We start from the raw sequence: 20,723 nt of genomic DNA on the forward strand, positions 1-20,723 counted from the left end.
ATGACCGATCGAATCTCCCGCGGCCAATTAGACGAAGGGGCGAAGGACTGTTAGTGTTCTGGGGAAGGAGAGGGTCCCTAAATGGGTAAATAGCTCGAGCCATAGATTTAGTGGATCTACAAGCCTGTTTCTGATTGCCGCTAAGGTTCCTGATAATAGCTATCCGATATATTGTTTGTTTTCTGATGTACACAATCTTTATGTGACATTTACAAGCTGTAGTATCAATGAAGTCAGGGTTCCAACTTCGTTTTCGTAAAAGTATATTCATAAAGCAAGGGGCATATTATGTACTGGAAGCTATATCGACGACGTCGTATTGAAAGGATGAAGAATTTGAATTCCAAAAGTTAGCAAGGTCGTCATGTGTAAATGCACAAGTTTGAATAACAAACGTTTATGTATCTTTTTATGGTTCTACTTGTGTTAACATTAGCTAAATCGAACCGTGAAGATCCAGGGTAGAATAGACATTCAGGAACCAATGCTTGTCGTAGAAGGCGTAGAACGGGATCGGGTGGTAAGGCTCGCTGACTTAGTTGATGCATGTCATTGTATCCCAATTGCGTGGATCGATGCTCATGATCTCAATCATTGGATTGTCTGGTCCACACCCCATCATTTACAGACCGCCGTCATATAACTGGAATATTGCTGAGTGCGTCGTTAAACAACAAACAAACAATATCATTAACGATCACTCATTGCATACCTTTAAGAGACATGGTTCTTGTTTGTCGGGTCTGACCTCCAATGTCATGTCCAGTTTCGATAAAACAACAATACCGGACCAACCTAAGATATTTTATATTAAAATGAACACGCTGAAAAAAATATTTTGTCCTCTGGTTTTACAAAAGGGTCCAGCTTGAATAGGAAAATGTCGGTCCCTACCGTCCCTAACCATTATTTAAATATGCACCTCGGGAACTCTGTCTATAACTGTGTGGTGTACAGAGAAATGTCTCAGACTGAAATGATTACTGAAAATGTTTTTCTATGGTCATAAGCCTTGTGCAACCTATTCTATTCATTTACAAGAAAACATTGATGCAGTGTACTGCAACGTCAACTCGCCAACGTGTGAAATGTATCAATTCTGTCACGGATCTCAAAGTGGCCAACGAGGGCAACGTGTCAAATATACCAGTTCTGTCACGGATCTCAAAGTGGCCAACGAGGGCAACGTGTCAAATATACCAGTTCTGTCATGGATCTCAAAGTGGCCAACGAGGGCAACGTGTCAAATATACCAGTTCTGTCATGGATCTCAAAGTGGCCAACGAGGGCAACGTGTCAAATATACCAGTTATGTCATTGATCTCCAAGTGGCCAACGAGGGCAACGAGTCAAATATACCAGTTCTGTCACGGATCTCAAAGTGGCCAACGAGGGCAACGTGTCAAATATACCAGTTCTGTCATGGATCTCCAAGTGGCCAACGAGGGCAACGTGTCAAATATACCAGTTCTGTCATGGATCTCAAAGTGGCCAACGAGGGCAACATGTCAAATATACCAGTTCTGTCATGGATCTCCAAGTGGCAAACGAGGGCAACGTGTCAAATATACCAGTTCTGTCATGGATCTCAAAGTGGCCAACGAGGGCAACGTGTCAAATATACCAGTTCTGTCATGGATCTCCAAGTGGCCAACGAGGGCAACATGTCAAATATACCAGTTCTGTCATGGATCTCAAAGTGGCCAACGAGGGCAACGTGTCAAATATACCAGTAATGTCATTGATCTCCAAGTGGCCAACGAGGGCAACGTGTCAAATATACCAGTTCTGTCATGGATCTCCAAGTGGCCAACGAGGGCAACGTGTCAAATATACCAGTTCTGTCACGGATCTCAAAGTGGCCAACGAGGGCAACATGTCAAATATACCAGTTCTGTCATGGATCTCCAAGTGGCCAACGAGGGCAACGTGTCAAATATACCAGTTCTGTCATGGATCTCAAAGTGGCCAACGAGGGCAACGTGTCAAATATACCAGTTCTGTCATGGATCTCCAAGTGGCCAACGAGGGCAACATGTCAAATATACCAGTTCTGTCATGGATCTAAAAGTGGCCAACGAGGGCAACGTGTCAAATATACCAGTAATGTCATTGATCTCCAAGTGGCCAACGAGGGCAACGTGTCAAATATACCAGTTCTGTCATGGATCTCAAAGTGGCCAACGAGGGCAACGTGTCAAATATACCAGTTATGTCACGGATCTCAAAGTGGCCAACGAGGGCAACGTGTCAAATATACCAGTTCTGTCACGGATCTCAAAGTGGCCAACGAGGGCAATGTGTGAAATATACCAGTGTCACGGATCTCAAAGTGGCCAACGTGTGAGATGTACCAGTTCTGTCACGGATCTGAGACAGCGGGGCCGGCATAGTCAGCGTGGTGAACCACCATACTGCATGCCAGACAGTTAGCATCCAAGCTAGAGGAATAATAATAACATATGCTCTGAAAACCAACTTAATACAACTCTAAACTCTCGCAAGTTTACTTTAGACAAGACCTAGCTTTATCAAAGTCCTTGACATATATTTTGGCGTGGTACAGGCCATGTCAGCAGAAAACGTTTTCATCGAACTTCAGCACTAAGCAGAATGGGCAATTACAATATAACATTTAAAGGGGGACTGTGCTCCATAGACTAGACTAGACATGCTGAGTCAAAATCGAGACTTTGTAATTAGTTCCGTGAGTAGGCGGCAACCTATCCCCCTTTAATAATGGCCTCACGTATAACCCCAATTTTGCTATACAACCAAAAGTGACCAAAACGGGTTTTCTCACAGTATGTTTATACTATGAAAGAAATCACATCTATGTGATTCTCAAAATAACTCATACATCGACTTTTACACCACGGGGATTATAACACAATACTATTTATAACACCAGGCTGATTATAACATCGTATTAGATATAACGCCACCCTCGTTATGGAGCAATAGACATGATTAAATCACACTGATTTTGGCGCAGTAGTTATAACGCATACTACACTAGTTAAACATCACACAGTTATAATGCCATCGTAGTTATAAAGCCATTATAAAGCCACACCAGTTACGACACACTGGTTATAACGTCACTCTCATTAAAACACCTTACTGATTATAAAGCGAAACTGATTAATCCGCCACACAAGTTATAACATAATATTTGTTATAAGATCACAGTGGTTCAACGCCTTAATTGTTACAGTACCACACACATCATAACGCCACATAGCACTGATTATAACACCGCACTAGTTATAACATAACACATGATATAATGGCAATCTGATTATAATGCCATAGTATATATAACGCCACAGTCGTTCTAACAGTTAATGGCACACCTCGGGTTAGTGCAAATGATAATGCCCTGAAAAATAGCGTTATCTTTATGCAGGTTAAAACATAACACTGATTATAACACCAAGTTAGTTACAACGGCACACTGATTATGACGCCACACTAGTTATACAACCAGCCTGGTCATAACGCAACACAAGGTAGAACACCAGCCTGATTATAACGCCACACTAGGTAAAACACCAGCCTGATTATAACGCCACGTTAGTTACAACACCAACCTGGTTATAACGCCACACTCTTTATAACACCAATCTGGTTATGACGTCACACTAGTTATAACTCCAGCCTGGTTATAACGTCACACTTGATATAACACCAGCCTGGTCATAACGCCACACTAGGTAAAACACCAGACTGATTATAACGCCACGCTAGTTACAACACCAACCTGGTAATAACGCCACACTAGTAACAACACCAACCTGGTTATAACGCCACACTCGTTATACCACCAATCTGGTTATATCGTCACACTTGATATAACACCAGCCTGGTTATGACGTCACACTAGTTATATGACCAACCTGGTTATAACGTCACACTAGTTAAAACACCAACTTGATTATAACATGACACTAGTTATAACACCAACTTGGTTATAACGTCACACTCGTTATAATGCCGCCCTGGTTATTACCCTACACTCTTTATAACGCCACTCTAGTTATAACACATCCTGATAAGTACGACAAACCAGACAATTACGTCTTTAAAACGCAACATTAGTTATAACGTCAGTCTGATTATAACGCCTGCAGTTGAAGTGCATTACGTTGATCGTTGACAAGGAACATCAGCAACTCTATCACCAGACATCTATGGAATCATTGTAGGGTCAGAACCGTATTTGTTTCTAGTGTGCCACTGGGCCACTCGTTAATAGGTTGTGAACGCCTTTTGCCACTTATGTGTGCTAACGAGAAGAATACTTTGATCCGCCTTTCTTCACGACGCAGATAATAATCAGCTTGCCCCTTCCTTTCATTGAGCTTGATAATACGATTTTCCACTTTTGAATACCTGGTTCATTGTGAATCATACTGCGTATTACCTCTTTTCATATAGTGAGTGAGTGAGTATGGTTTTACGCCGCTTTTAGCAATATTCCAGCAATATCACGGCGGGGGACACCAGAAATGGGCTTCACACATTGTACCCATGTCGGGAATCGAACCCGGGTCTTCGGCGTGACGAGCGAACGCTTTAACCACTAGGCTACCCGACTGCCCCCTTTTCATATAGTCATCATTATCGGATTGTTTGTCCAATGTAGTTGTCCAAACGTTTGTGAATCACACGCTTCATAACGCTATTTTAAAACCAAGTTGTCTAAGTGTGCGTCTTTTCAGGCACCGGGAACTTTATCCCTTAGATTTGTTACTTTAATTATGTCTGGATTATCCGCCGAAAGAGATTCTGATCATTGATTTCGAACCCTGCATATTAGATCAAATCTAGAAATGTATTATCCAAATTAACTAAACAAATCGATCCATGATAGTATACAAGGATGTTTCACTGGACGCTGAGAAGATGAAAAGTACAAGAGATGACGAGATCCTCACGAGAGCGTGATGTCCTGAATGTCAGCGAGTGTCATTCACCCCACGACTGTACATCGACGGTGCTGGATCACGGGGGGAGGCTGGGTCAGCGTCATTTTGTGGTGTGAGATCCGGTCATCCATTCCGCCTGAGAAACTATCTTCATACGACGTCCGAGAAACTACTGCCTATCTCCGACTTGATACGACATATGGAGGCTTAAACTGATGATTGCTTTGAAACACTGGCGAATGAATTAATGTAAAACTGGGGGAGATTTTGAAGACAAACTACATCGTGTAAATATGTTAAAGGGACTGCTTATCTGTTCTCGTGGCTCGGCTTGGCGTGACTGTGATTGGGTGGCTGTAGTTTGTTGTCCTTAACTGCAGCTGGGAACAATTTGGTTTGATTGTGTGCTTTCGATCTGTTCTAGGTTGTTCTAATTGTATGTTTAATTCATCTGTCCTTGACATTCATTTCGTTTTGCTCGTCAAATATGTGAGTGAATGAGTAGCTTTTCGCAACTTTGGGAAAAACACAGCTGGTGACTCCGAGAATAGGCTTCGTACAATGTAACCAAGTAGGGAATCGAACCTTCGAATTTTGCGTGACGAGCGACGCTTTAACCACTATTTGCTTTCTATAACCGTCCTTCTAACAGCGAGGGGCGTTGGGGTGGCCTTTTGGTTAAAGCGGTCACTCGTCACGCCAAAGACGCGTCCCTCGACGTGATATTGGTTGAATATTGCTAAGAGCGGGATAAAACCATGCTCACTCATCCTAAAAGTGTAGGGTAGAGAGAGAAAAGAAGCAGAATACAAACTGACGATTCCTTAGTCAGATCAAGACGAACGAATAAATGTAACCCGATTAAGCTTAACAATGCCATAATCTATCGTAAAGGGAGGTCAGGACGTACTGCTCTCTATTAATCTCAGCTGTTTGTGTCCAACAGTAGCTGAAGTCGTCTGACGCTATTTCCCCCACTTCGATCTGCCTCATTATCACAGCATGTTCACCTCTGAGTCTACACCAGCACGTCTACGTCGGGAGCGGGTGGCACGGCCCCACGTGACAGATTCAGCCTTAGCATCAAGTTCCGGAGGGACGTGACCGGTGCTTCAAGATTGTCTGTCATGGCGGAGTGACCCAACCCAGACAACCCTGGAGCCCTTGACAAAAATACCTCAGACATGCTTAAACCTTTAAAAGGTTGTTTTTGGTCCTGAGACTAGACTGCTTGCTGCTGCATGTCACGACTCCCCTATCCGACCCTGTGGCCTGAGTCACTCGCCATATACTTAAAGACCCATTGCACTAGTTACAAAGTGTCCAAAACTTGGACGGGCATGTTTAAACTGCACAAAATCAACACCCTAAAGCATGCTAAAACCGCTAAATTATTACCCTGTATACTCCCTAAGGTGCCTGTGGGATGCTAGAAGGTTGACAGTCACATTACAATCTCATCAAACATGCGACGTCCGTGCGCGCGCGCGTGTGTTTGTGTTACTTTGCTTGTTATCAGGGCTTATGACGTTTTTGTAGTGATATTGCTGAGATACGATGCCGCAAGTTAACATGGATACCCTACTCAGAAACAGTATACTCCGATCTGACCAGTCCTTGTTTTAACCCCATAATGCCTAACACGATTACCAACAAGTACCATCTTTTAGCGTCTTTGGGTACGACGCGGCCAGGGGGTGGTACCACCGACCTTCAGCTCTCTTCGACACTACGCGGGACGGTCGGGTAGCAGGGTGGAGAAAGTGTTTGTTCGTCACGCCGAAGACCTAGGTTCGATTCCCGACATGGGGTACAATGTGTGAAGCCCATTTCTGGTGTCCCCCGCAATGATATTTCTGGAATATTGCTAAAAGCGGCGTAAAACCAAACTCACTCACTCACCCGTCTGGGTACATCAAACTTAGAGTATAGACAAGAAGAAGCAAGGAAATAATGGATTATTTGGATAAAAACAAGAAACCCCATAAGAATATCTGCTAAAACAGATCTATTTGACGATTCCGAGTATATAATAAGCATGTGGCATAGCCTGTCCCGACGTTCATTGACGAAGGACGGGTAATCTGTAAGTGTGAGATCGAGTTGGTTGTATTTATTACCCATCATCATTTGCAAGAACAAAATTAATAAAACGTTTGAAACGTAAAACTAAAAGGAAACGTCACTGAGAGCATAATCTGATAACGCCATATATTATTCACTGTCGTCATAAATATTGAACAACGACATGACGTATTGTACTCAACAAGGTAGTGACTAACGTCATATCGTATTTAGTATTGTGCTCAATGCAGGAATATTGAATACCGCTATATCGTATTGTACTCAACATTCAAGGAATATTGAATAACGCCAAATTGTATCGTACTCAACATTCAAGGAATATTGAATACCGCCATATTGTATCGTACTCAACATTCTAGGAATATTTAATACCGCCATATTGTATTGTACTCAACATTCTAGGAATATTGAATAACGCCGTATTGTATCGTACTCAACATTCAAGGAATATTGAATAACGCCATATCGTATCGTACTCAACATTCTAGGAATATTGAATACCGCAATATCGCATTTTACTCAACATTCTAGGAATATTGAATAACGCCATATTGTATCGTACTCAACATTCTAGGAATATTGAATAACGCCGTATTGTATCGTACTCAACATTCAAGGAATATTGAATAACGTCATATCGTATTGTACTCAACATTCTAGGGACCTTGAATACCACCGATATCGTATTGTACTCAACATTCAAGGAATATTGAATACCGCCGATATCGTATTGTACTCAACATTCAAGGAATATTGAATAACGCCATATCGTATTGTACTCAACATTCTAGGAATATTGAATACCGCCGATATCGTATTGTACTCAACATTCAAGGAATATTGAATAACGCCATATCGTATTGTCTCAACATTCTAGGAATATTGAATACCGCAATATCGTATTGTACTCAACATTCTAGGAATATTGAATATCGCCATATCGTATTGTACTCAACATTCTAGGGACCTTGAATACCGCCATATCGTATTGTACTCAACATTCAAGGAATATTGAATACCGCAATATCGTATTGTACTCAACATTCTAGGAATATTGAATACCGCCATATCGTATTGTACTCAACATTCTAGGGACCTTGAATACCGCCATATCGTATTGTACTCAACATTCTAAGAATTTTGGATAACGGCATATCGTATTGTACTCAACATTCTAGGAATATTTATTACCGCCATATCGTATTGTACTCAACATTCGAGGAACATTGAATGCCACCCTATCGTATTGTACTCGGTTTTTTAGTTTGGGTTTAGCCAACACTGGGGCTGGGTAGGTCGGGTCAAGTGATCCCTTTTTCATGGTATTTGCAAGCGCATAACTACGGACTGAAAACCTACGAAGTAAACGTTGGAGCCATAGAATATCTCCACTTGTTCCACGACAGGAAACCAAGAGAAACCAGATTGAAAACAAAATGATACGGACATACCTTCTTCAAAAGAAGGAGCTCGATAGTCACATGTTGTCGTTGTACAAAGGCATTGAATACTGTTCGTTGTCATGTCAGATAAGACCACTCAGTATCTTGTGTGACCGCCCCGGGCAGCAATCACGGCTCTGCATCTCCTCGGCACGGACTGGATAAGTGTACGAATTCTGTCCTGCTGAATTCTGCGCCATTCTGCATGTAACGCGTTGGCCAGTTGTGGGTGTGTCTGCGGCGTGTTCTGACGTTGTCGTACACGTCGAATTAGTTCATCCCAGAGGTGTTCCATTGGGTTGAGATCTGGAAATCTCGACGGCCAAGGCAAAGCGTTGATGTTGGCATTATGAAGATAATCTACTATGACACGAGCTGTGTGCGGTGCTGCGTTGTCCTGTTGAAACAGCTCCCTCTGGTGGTCAATGGAAGAATGTGAGGTTGAAGAATTTGATTCATGTAGCGATTTTCTGTCAAATTTCCCTGAACCACAACCAAGTCCGATCTCGTGGTGTAGGATACGGCCCCGACACCATTCCAGCCTCGCGAAGATGGTTCCTGACATTCTCGTCAGATATCCTCCGTAGCTGTGGCATTGCGATGACGTAGGCGGAACAGTCGAATGTAACAATCCCGTGCAGGGGTGGTAACTCTTGATCGGTCGGTCTGCAGTGGAATTGAACTGTGTGTATGGGTCCCAAAGGCGGCAAATGGTGCTGTGGTCGACGTTGAAGTGGCGTGCAACAGAAGACTGCGATTCCCCTCTTTGTATACGTCCTATGGTGATGTTCCAATCGGCAGCACTGAGTCTCGGCATTTTCGAACTTGAAAAATGTTGACAATTGAATGACAAATTATTGGCTTATGCTTGCCTTTTTATAGCCACTACCACGCGTTACGAATACCATAACCTGCACGTGCATTTTGCTTTACTGTTTTCCTCCATGACATTTTTTAACAAGTGTAAAAACAATGCCGTTTAAGACATTGCAAATCCACAATGGCTGCGTTTTGACGCACCGTTTGTCGAATATCAGGCCACCAACATTTTCCAAAAACATTTATCCGATTAATATACCGGATTTTTTGTGTAGTCAGGTTCAATGAACTACATACTATCTGTGCGATTCTTTTGTTTTTGAAGAGTGTATACATAGAAGTGTCCACTCAAGAACTGTGTACTTAATAGACTGCTAAGCAAAATGTATACTATTGAAAATTGGATTGAATTACATTGACTTTATTGAAACGTTACTAGGCTGAAAACAGGCGCCGAAACACTGCAAACTTAGAGTCCAAAAGAGAACTGTGATACCCGTATCAAATACACCACCATCGAATAACCATGTTCTGTTTGTTTGAATTTTAGCCACCATCAAACATGGGTGTGTTGTGCCTTTTGCCCTGCATTGTATCATGACCCACATACGGGTGATATAGTCGGAATCACAATAAACCATTGTCAATGGTTCTCTCGGCAAGACACCATTGACAATGGTTTATTGTGTGTCATCCGACGGCAAGTTCATACTATTGTTACGTGTTGATTCCCATATTGAAACGCAAAGCTTAATTCAGAAGTAGGTACGTACAGAAGAAATGTGTGTGGTTAGTTAATGATTAACATTTTTTATTGAAACACAGGATTTAGTTTTCTGTCATATAAGACGATGGGTCAAACAGCAAACTTTCGAGAAACCGCTACCTCTCGAATCATTTAGTGAATCCACAACTTTAAACAACCCCTCATATCGGAGCTCTCTATTCCGGGAGGGTAACGAACTAAGGGAGGTCACTCTAATTATTAGCTGTCAAGGTCACAACTGCAGCTTGGTATTGTACGAGCGCCACAGTCAATTCCATGCCACTTACAATCTTCCCTACTGCGTATAACAAAACTACTGGCACATAACACTATCAACCACTGACCATATTCCATCACTAACCGTGTTAAATTCTGTCTGAATCCGCCCAGGGTTTTGTCTGTTAATGTTTAAATAAACAGTCTGTGAAGTTATTAGTGTTGATGTATTCATACATAAGAATTTACTTCAGTAAATCTGTAAATTTGACGTTTACATCATAAACGCAAACAATATAAAAGTTCATTCTTAAGTGGAGACATTGATACGCTGAGTAATCTCTGAACGGGGGACCTTGTCCGTCCCTGTCCCGCTGCAACCAAGAAGTAATTATTCCTCAATATCGAGACGGCCAAGTATCTCTGGTGTTTGGCGTGACTACTGTGTGTCATATACCGTTACAGTTTCAACCAACTGCTGCTCTTATCCAGACCCCAGCCACCCATGAGTGTCGTAAGAGGCGACTTGATGGATCGGTAGGTCAGACATGGGGACTTGGTGTCATCGTGAACCTGGTGGCGTGGGACGTTGTTCGCTATATCAATCACTGGTTTGTCTGGTCCGTCTCATAGCTGGAACAATGTGACTGCTGTGTTACAACAAACAAACTAATGCTATGTCGATTTACTTCATCACAGTGAGATGTAGATATTTAGGTATGTAGTAAAATATGAGTGAGTGGTGTGAGACTATGATTAAATAGACAACCGCAAACGTTGAAAAACTCGAATACTGCGTCAAACCCTCGTCGCTCGTTCCTGTCATCTTATTTTGAATTTGAATCGCAACACAAATACATAAAATGACATACAAAAATAAGTATTACTTTTCGAATATAATATCTCAAATGCATATCTTTAAAAGAGCACATGCACTCTACTTGGCACACAAAACCTTTGAATGCATAAGTTGCACTTTAAATACCCCAGACAGTGTTGAAAGCATAGGGCGTCAGTCGGTGCAAGTTGTGTTGTTGTGTCTTCCTAACCACTTTCCTCGTAGACTGGAAATAAAGCAGCGCCTTCACACTCAAATAACACACTGCACTGCACTGCACCGCACCATCCACTGCATGAGGAGACGGTGGAGATTTGCGTGTTGATCTAGAAAGATGAAGATAACGTTTGTAGTAACCAGAGACCCTAGCGTACTTATTTCCATCCTATGTTGCAGGATTTTGTATACACTGACGAGGAATTACTTGGAGTTTGTTAAATTGGCAGATTAGAATGTAGAGATTAGTTTAGTCGTGTGTGGCTGTTTGTGTTATCGTAATTATAGCAAGTGGTCATGTCAACTTTGACCCCAGTAAGTTCAATAAGGCTATCCTCCTTTCTTTAAAAAAAATTACGGTCAGTGATTATCAAGTAAATAAAGCGACAAAACCCTTTCCATATCCAAAGAAATCTCTGCATAAAGCAGAGTCGATTGTACGATTCCGACTATATCATGAGCATGTGTTTATGAATCACTATCAAATAGTGATGATACCAGGTATTCGCGAAAAGGTGAGCGCATCCTGCCTCACAGTGGCACCAGTCTCAAACACATGCAAAGGCAAGTCAATTGTTCACCTAAAAAAACACGGGAGCACAGGGTACAAGTCAAAATAGGGAATTGCATCGGATATCATTTTTGTCACTCAAATTTGGAAACTTTTTGAAAGCTTTACTGGGGCCTTGAATGATATAACCTTAAGTCAGATTCTGTTTCAACAAAAGTCACGTAACCTTCAATATATGCAACATTCAAATCACAAAGTTATCACAGAGAAAATATCCGCTAAAAGTGTTTCCCATCCTTTCACTGTCGACGCAGTTACCTCCCACGAAGGTTGACCGGTTACTACCGAATAGTTCCAGTGTAATCATGTATCAATGTTTTCAGCATCCTCCATTCATAGGTTCAGCCTTGGATATATGACCATTGAACTACATAATATTGACAGTTATGACAAGTTGTTTGGCATGAGGAATTATCCATAAATGAGGGATAGAAATCCATTAATATCTGCTGACGTCTGCGAACAAAATATATTCACGGAGGTGAAGGCAGTAGGGCTATTTCTACTGGAATTTGATCACACCAAGCTGATGACATAGTCATTTGAACCCTACGTTCCGTGAATACACGTCGGGCGCCAAATAAACTTTCGCAAAGACTCCGAGAGTATCAATATCGTCCTGTGCAGAGCTGTTCTAAAACTCCGATTAGCAATAAATCAGATCAAGATTTGTTAATTTCACTTTTTAAACACAAGGATCGTCCACATATTTTCCATCAATTTAGTTCAAGTATTTACTGAAGATCAGTAAGTCACTTGTAGGACATTGCAATGCGTGGTTTTAGATAAATGTCATATCCAATTTTCAGGCATCAAAGTGAACATTCTTTTGCTTTTAAAAAGTCAGTTCTTAGTAACTGGTATACATTTCTGTTATTTAATGCAATCGCAGTCCTTCTTTCGAGGGTGAAATTCCGTCGTGAAAACCCTGTTGCTCCAGATATTACGATCTGACGGCAGTAAAATCAGCGTGGAGGTCAGAATGCAAATACACTGACACAGGGTTAATTGCCGAGGTTTATCTGGATCAGAAAATACATTTTATTGAGCAAAATAAACATTTCTTGGATTTTATCAATCAGAATAGACATTGATAAAAAGCTGAGATGGGTTATATTGATTCTGTCTGACGCCAAGCACGAGGCCTATTTAGACTGCTTACTAGCACGTCCGACAGAAATCTCGCGTGATTCATCGTAGCCCGAGACGTATCACGTGAATAGTCTCAGCCAATCAATTCTTTGTTTTTCTACTGACGTCAGGATAAGCGAATTTAATACGCATTGCCCTGAATAAAGTATTCTTTGATTCAATGATTGTATCAGTTAAGCGTATGAAATTACGATTACCTTTCATAAAAGTAAATGAAAAATATTGCGCAGAATTTCCAATCTGTACATATCTTCTTTATGGTTCTCGTTTTTGTATGTGAATTATTCTTTAAGATGCGATGTAATCTTGACGATATTTGACAACCAAATTATCGTACAACACACTTCCATAAAATCATACACAAATACTTTCTGGACGAAAATATCTGTATTATTATTGGTTGGTCTGGCGCCATGCGTGTTCTATGATTCATCTTTACCAAAATACACATACTGTAATGAAAAAAAATTAAAGAAGGAGGAAAACTTCTAAAACGCACTCGTAACAATCGCATGGAGTAATACAACATTATGGTCACAGAGATTTGCTCCGGGCCACTAACGCACAATAAACGCGTATCTTGGGATCCATGGTTTAACTTGAAAGGGGCATCGAGCAATCATCCGGGCAGTTCAAAGACAAGGATGAAGAGTTACCTGCCCCTTATCGATGTTTTACGCTGAAATCACTCATAACCATCATCGCATGGGCGGTTGTGTCGGTCCGTGTCTAGCCCTCGGGATGGGAAGTTGTCAGATGTTATTATGGCCGAAACTAGTGTAATTGCTTTGTTTGCGTTTTCTGTAACATGGCGCGGGAGTGTTGCATCACCCAGTGCTATCAGGGATGCTGCACCAAAGAGATCGTATCTGACCACTGCTGCACTGATGCATATCTGCAGAATGGGGTTTAAGGCTTAGAGTTAAATATGGTCCATTTATCACTGTCAAGAGCGTGGGTGAAAACGGTAGGATGAAATGTACAACGCAGTTTTATTACATATCTGATGGGTAGTGGGACACCCAGGTAGCATGCCATCATCGGCCCTGCATCGGCCCAACGTCGGCTACACCATCGGCCCAACGTTGGCAAACTGCATCGGGCCGATGAAGTTTTGCTCATCGGATCGACGTCGGCCCAACGCCGGCAAACGTCATCGGCCCTGCATCGGCACTGCACTGGCCCAGCATCGGCCCAGCGTCGGCAAACATCGTCGGGCCGATGAAGTTTTGCTCATCGGATCGACATCGGCCCAACGCCGGCAAACATCACCGGCCCTGCATCGGCAATGCACCGGCCCAGCATTGGCCCAGCGTCGGCAAACAATGTCGGGCCGATGAAGTTTTGCTCATCGGATCGACATCGGCCCAACGTCGTAAATAGTTATCTGGCCAGCCTCCGGCAACTGTTATGGAATCAGCATCGGATGGACATCGGCCCAACGTCGACAATAATTATCAGCGCAGCATCTGCCATTGTCTTAAATAGGCTGATGTCATCAGAAGTCATAACTGACAACATCTCATCTTAATATTTCATGTAAATGATGCCACAATAGAACTTTTCCAAGTGTAGTGTTAGGGTACATAAAACTAAACATTTCTAAAAGCTGCAGCTAGCCATGATGTTAAAGTAACAAAGATGAAAGGTAAAACTAAAAAATACTGAATTTTTAAAAAGATAATAATTTTTTATCATAGTTAATACTTTGAAAACCAAATGTAAGTAATATAAATACTTCTAGCTGTACAATACAATCGAAATGCTTACACTAGTTACAGTACTATTTTTTATGTACCCTAATACATGTGTAGTTAATACTTATAAAAAACACAAACAGCAAAATAGAATAATAAACTTTATTATTAATTAATTATTATTTACAAGAAAACAGTGTTACTACCTGCAACAAGGCGGATGTGAAACATATATTCTCAAAACCTGTTTTAAAACACAGTCTAAACATATACCCCTCATATTGGCCTGCAAAATTTCATTTATGTGGCTTCAAATTCGTTTGCCAGACAAAGCCCCCCCCCCCCCCCCCCTATATTTCATCAAGTTAAAATAGCATGAAGCAAAGGCCATAACTCCATACAAAATAAGTTCTTATAACCATCTTCTGGAGTTTGTACCTTAGGTAAGCACGGAAAGTTTCATTTATTAACTTCAGTAGTGTCCAAGAGAACCTGGCAGAATATGTACCAAGTTCAAAAACAAGGGTCATAACCCTGTGAAAAATATGTTGTCAACACCAACATTTTGGATTTCTTTGTTCCGCTGCAATTCAGCACTTTTGTTTGCAGATTCTCTATCTACATCTCTGTTTTTCAGTACGCGTTTTCCTTATGCCATTTCTAAGCCTTGCTCCTGGAACTCGAAGCCATTCTTTTACACAGGTCACCATGTACTTGTCAGTGGCTTGTAAGAGCCCAGCTGCAGGCTTCCTCCTCAGCTTCTGTTTACAAATGATAGCAAAAAATGTCAGTGTGCATATTATAAGTCATTGCATGCACTCTCACTATTACAAGAAATGGACTTCACAAGTGTGTTAACATAATGTAATAATAGAATAAGTAATACCCTATTCACATGCACCACCTTACATATGTGTGTATATTTTATTTGAAGTCTTGACACCTGTTAATAAATACAGGGTTCACTCAAGGAATTTTCTGCCATGGGCCCTTTATGTGACAATTTCATATATTCCCTAGGTACACCCGCACTTGCCCATACAGCATTTATTATATGATGCCAAAATATATGTAGATTACATCATGGTAAACCAAAACTGCAAATAAACGTTTATCATTAACAGATCAGATACAAAGGTATATACATATTACAAACACTTGTATGCAAAAAATAGCAGGAAAGTATTGGGGACAAGTAATTTTAATTTTTAATTTAATTTAATTTAATTTTTTTAGTCAGAATAAATCAAATTTGAAACAAGGCTGTGGGTGTTTTTCTACAATGGATAATGTCCTGAAAAATCTGTACTGAAGTATCTTCATCAAAGTTTTACAATAAATTTGAATTTTGATTAAATAAATGACATTCTAAATTGTCTTGGATTATATATTTAGCATCATACCTTTGAAATAGTACATTTAAAAAAAATTAATTCAGTATTTCATCAAAAATGTACATCATAAATTACTTAACTAGATAAGACTACCATACCCCCCCCCCCCCCCCCCAAAAAAAAAAAACCAAACAAAACAAAACAAAACAAAACAAAAAAACAACAACAACACACACACACACACACCCTAAAAATCCATTCTGAAATAGCCATATCTCAAAACCTCAATCGATCGATACAGATACCATACATCGGTATAAGATTTCTGATCGATTATAGGCATATGTCTATGTAAGGTATCCAGCAGATCTTGATAAAATTGCCCACACCTGTAATGCGCAGTGATCCGTTTACTAAAAGAGCTGTCCTTTCATTTCGCCCATTATCCAGAAAAAGTTCAAAATTCGCAAGTAACTATGACATTAAAAAACATTTTTTTATTTTTTTTATTTCAACCTTTTGGTGATCGAAAACCAAACTCGGCAGTGAAGCTCCGTTCATCGATCAGTAGGAAACATTAGCTGGATCGCATGACATGCACACGCAATGCTGAAAGTTTCCGAAAGCCTCGTTATGAATTTCATGTTCACTGCTTTTTGCGCTGACAGCAATCACAAAATTGACTTGTAAATTCGAGTTTGTAATTAATTTCCTAACCTCATCCATCCCCACACTTAACAAATACGCCTGTGACAATGACAAATAAAGCAATGTTCATTCAAAAATACTAATGTAAGTAAAAGTTTGGCTATTTATTTGCTTGCCGCTGTAATACTCTCTCACCCCGAGATTGCGACTCGTTGGTTGAACATCGCTGAATCTACATGGAAATAAAACATATCTTGTCATGTTTTGTATTTGCCCTTGTCCCCGCGTTTTGCTAGAAATATGTATATGGTGTTTTAAAAATATAAATAGAGAATTTAGTGAGGATGCAGTGTCACGACATATTCTACGGATTTTGACACTGACGTAGAATTGACAGGAGTGTGTTTCTCGAACCTCCAAAACACATAGGCCTAGATTTCTCTACTCATGTTGACACTTATGAATGTACACTGTTTCTCGTTTCAATTGTAAGGTTTGAAAATGAAATAAACACCTCGTAAATACAGTAATGAAGTAAACACTTACCGCAAAATAGATTTTCCCTCAGCCCTCCGCGCATCATCCTTTCGTCGTCTGCTTGAAAAGACGCGCGTGAGTAACAGCGCCCTCTATAACAAGAGTAGCTTCCCTTGGAAACATGTTGTGAAAACGTTGGACCAACGTAACATAACCGCTCGCGATATTCCAAACATTTGCCAATATCATGTAATTTGCTGAATGAATTGTAAGATGTGACGAATCCCGTCTGTATCTTCTCTGTCTGTTGTATATGTGCAGCCAAAATGGTCAGTGAATGTGCTTGATCTATTTAATTTTAAAATTAAATATAAAGTTAATATTTTGAGTTCGAATAGAATTATTGTATTATTCGTAAATATACTTGATCTATTATTTGTCACATTGTAATCGACAAATGTGTTTTTTTTCTTTTATGTTATCATAACAAGATCAAATCATATATCAGGTTCAATGTCAGTGCCAATCACCAGCATTGGCCTGACAGCGGACCGCTGCAGTTTGCCGATGCCGATATTGCCGGCGGTTGCCGATGCAAAGCCAACGTCGGCCCGACGTAGGTGTGCTAGCTGGGACATCTTTATGTTTAAATGAGTTGATATGTGGCTGTAGATAGTATGTACACAAACCGTTAGTTTTACGACAGCGGTTGCAATTGAATTGGGAGAGTGGAGGGAGGTTTACACACACAGAAGGATGTAGATGTACAACTCTTGGACTACATAGCAGTGTCTTTCTAAAGACCCGATTAGAACAGCTCCCCTGCAACCTATGCTTGTAAGAGGCGACTAATGGATCGGACGGTCAGGCCCGGTGACTCGGTTGATCGCGTGTCATCGTACCCCAACGGCATGTGTCGTTGCCCATAATTTAAATCACTGGTTTGTCTGGTCCGGGCTGTTATACAGAGGCCGCCGTCATAATGCTGGACTATGGTGTGCATAATCTATATGTTGTCCGGTTATCTGATGTGAATTAATTGCTGGGTGAGACGTGAGTGAATGTTGTTTTACACCAGTCAGCAATAGTACTGCTATATCACAGTGGCCTGTGTATAGTTGACCGATGACACATGCCGGGTCCCTCGTTAAACGATACAAATATTAGCGTACGACAGCATGGGACAGTAAGCGGCGTTTGCAAGCGTAGCGAGCGTCTACGGGCTTTGCATGCTAGAAACTGTCAGAAGTCAGCATGCATTGGCAAATACGTTCAATGTTTCACAGACTGTGATTTGCCGACTATGGAACAGGTCCCAACAAACCCAAAACTTTGACGATCGACCCCGTTCAAGGCGTTCCAGGTCAAGGATAAGAGTACAGGATCGACGAGGCTCTACGAAATTAAGCCCAAAAGACGAATCAAATTGCTGTAAATGTAGTTACGGGTGAGACGATTAGAAATCGTCTACATGCAGCTCATCGCCATGCTCTACGGCCTAGTGTTGTGCCGCCCCTTACATATCGTCACATTGCTAACAGACGTCAATGGTGTACACAACGTCGAAACTGTGGTCGTCGTCGCTGGCCAAGTGCCATGTTTTCAGATGAGTCCCGATTCACTTTACACTTTCTTGATAGGCGTGGTCGTGTCTGTCAATGTCAACCTGAGACCTCATGACAGACTTGGCGGTGGATTGGATTAGGTGGGGGATGGCATTACTATGACCGACCGAAACCCACCCCATATTGTACAAGGAAGGGTCACTGGACAGTACTGTCGGGACAATATACTGACACCCTTTGTTGTCCCGTTTGCAAGTCGTGTGGGTCGACGTTTTCCCTTTCAGGGCAACTCCCGTGGTCACCATGCACGAATCGGCAACGCTCACCCCCAGCAGCACAACATGCACAGAAAGCCATGGCCAGCAATGAGCCCAGACCTTCCCCCACTGAACACGTCTGAGACATATGATAGGGAGACGTGTTAGACAACGTCATAGGCCGGCGACCCCGCTGGCTGAACTTTGCAAGGTGTTGCAGAAAGAGTGGGACCGACTCCCTAAAATCGCCATTGCATGGGAGACCCAAACGCAGTGTGCCCCGTCGAGTGCATGAATGTTTCACAATTCAAAGGCATCATTTTTTTAAAGGGAGGGGTCCAAATTATCAAAAAGAATTCTCGGGGTGGGGGTGGGGGGGGGGGGGGGGGGGGGGGGGGTTATTAGTGACGGTATTTAGCACTAATGACAAACAATTGTCAACTTTGTAATTTACCATCTTACCCCAATCGGCCTTCAAGATCGGGGACGTCATAACATCTACTGTCATTCTTCACTACACTCTAAAATTATGGGTTCTAATATTGGACACTGGACGCGTCCACGTGTTCTGCCACAGAACACGAATGTTCTATTTCGGACAACACGTGTTCTCTTGCTGAACGCCTGTGATCTGTTGTAGAACCCCCTTGTTCCTTCCTAGTCCCTGCACACTAGCAAAGATCATGTGCTGCATATTGATAGATATATTTAACTATATACTTGTTTTCGAAATATGTATTTTTGAGAATAAGAGAGAAACAGAAAATGCTATTAAGAAGAGTGACATTTTGAATTTGATGAATAATAAATAGTTCATATACCCAGGAGAAAGATTTCAGGATACCAACGTATGCGTAAAAAACTCCTTCGTGATTTGGGGAGGGATCAAAAGCAATCTCCTTGTCCGACAGCGGCACGATGACAGGTGGGCGCTACAGAGATGACATTCTGAATGTGAACGCTAGATCGTATATCCCTGCAATCGGAACGGACTTCATCCGTATGCACGATAACGCACCTCATTGTGCCACGGTCGTTGATGCCCACTTTGAGATGGAGACGATTGTCTGCATGTAGTGGCCAGCTGAGACCTCAACCCTATCGAACACATGTAGATGCTGCAGCTCTCCACTCTCGACGCCCCGCCCTTCCGGCAACTCTACAGTAACTCGGCAATACTCTCCCTGAAGAGTGGTCCAATCTTCCTTTGGCAACCATCCACTTATTGGGAGCATGCGACAACGGTTCCAGGCTATGATCGTATCAGGTGGATAACATACACGCTACTGAGAGTTGTTTTTGTTTTACAATGAATTTGTTTTCATGATATTTTTACTTTTCAGTTTTGGTGAGATACTCATTTTGATGGGTGATCAGACTGAGTATTAGTCACATGTTGTTTGTTGCCATTGTGTGGCAGAAGACAACAAACTTTTGTTCATTGATAATGTCTTCACACAATATAGTCTTTGGTTATTTCAACAAATCCTTGGTGATCCTCAGCAGTAGTATAGTCCAGACTAATGCCACTTTGATAGTGCCAGGAATTGAACCACCAACTTTCCCCTTACCTCTCCAGGCAGAAGCTCTATCCACTAGACCACAGTGGCACTGCAATAGAATGGAGGATGTAAAAAAGCAGAATCAAGAACTGTGGGATCCAGTCTTGTCAGTGTCCTGTCGTCTCCAACAAATGAAGAATTCAAATA

General features: G+C 41.6%; 1 long non-coding RNA gene across 1 annotated transcript; it reads right to left on the reverse strand.

Moving 5' to 3' along the window:
* Positions 1–16,709: 16,709 nt before the first annotated feature.
* On the reverse strand, positions 16,710–17,545 carry LOC125378030. The gene is made up of 2 exons (XR_007219990.1): positions 17,262–17,545; positions 16,710–16,947 (listed from the first exon to the last, which is right to left on the reverse strand). It is a non-coding gene; the product is annotated as an uncharacterized LOC125378030 (long non-coding RNA).
* Between the last annotated feature and the right edge of the window lie 3,178 nt (positions 17,546–20,723).

Source organism: Haliotis rufescens, unplaced genomic scaffold (assembly GCF_023055435.1).
Source record: "Haliotis rufescens isolate VD_foot unplaced genomic scaffold, xgHalRufe1.0.p SCAF_11, whole genome shotgun sequence".
NCBI classification, from domain to species: domain Eukaryota; kingdom Metazoa; phylum Mollusca; class Gastropoda; order Lepetellida; family Haliotidae; genus Haliotis; species Haliotis rufescens.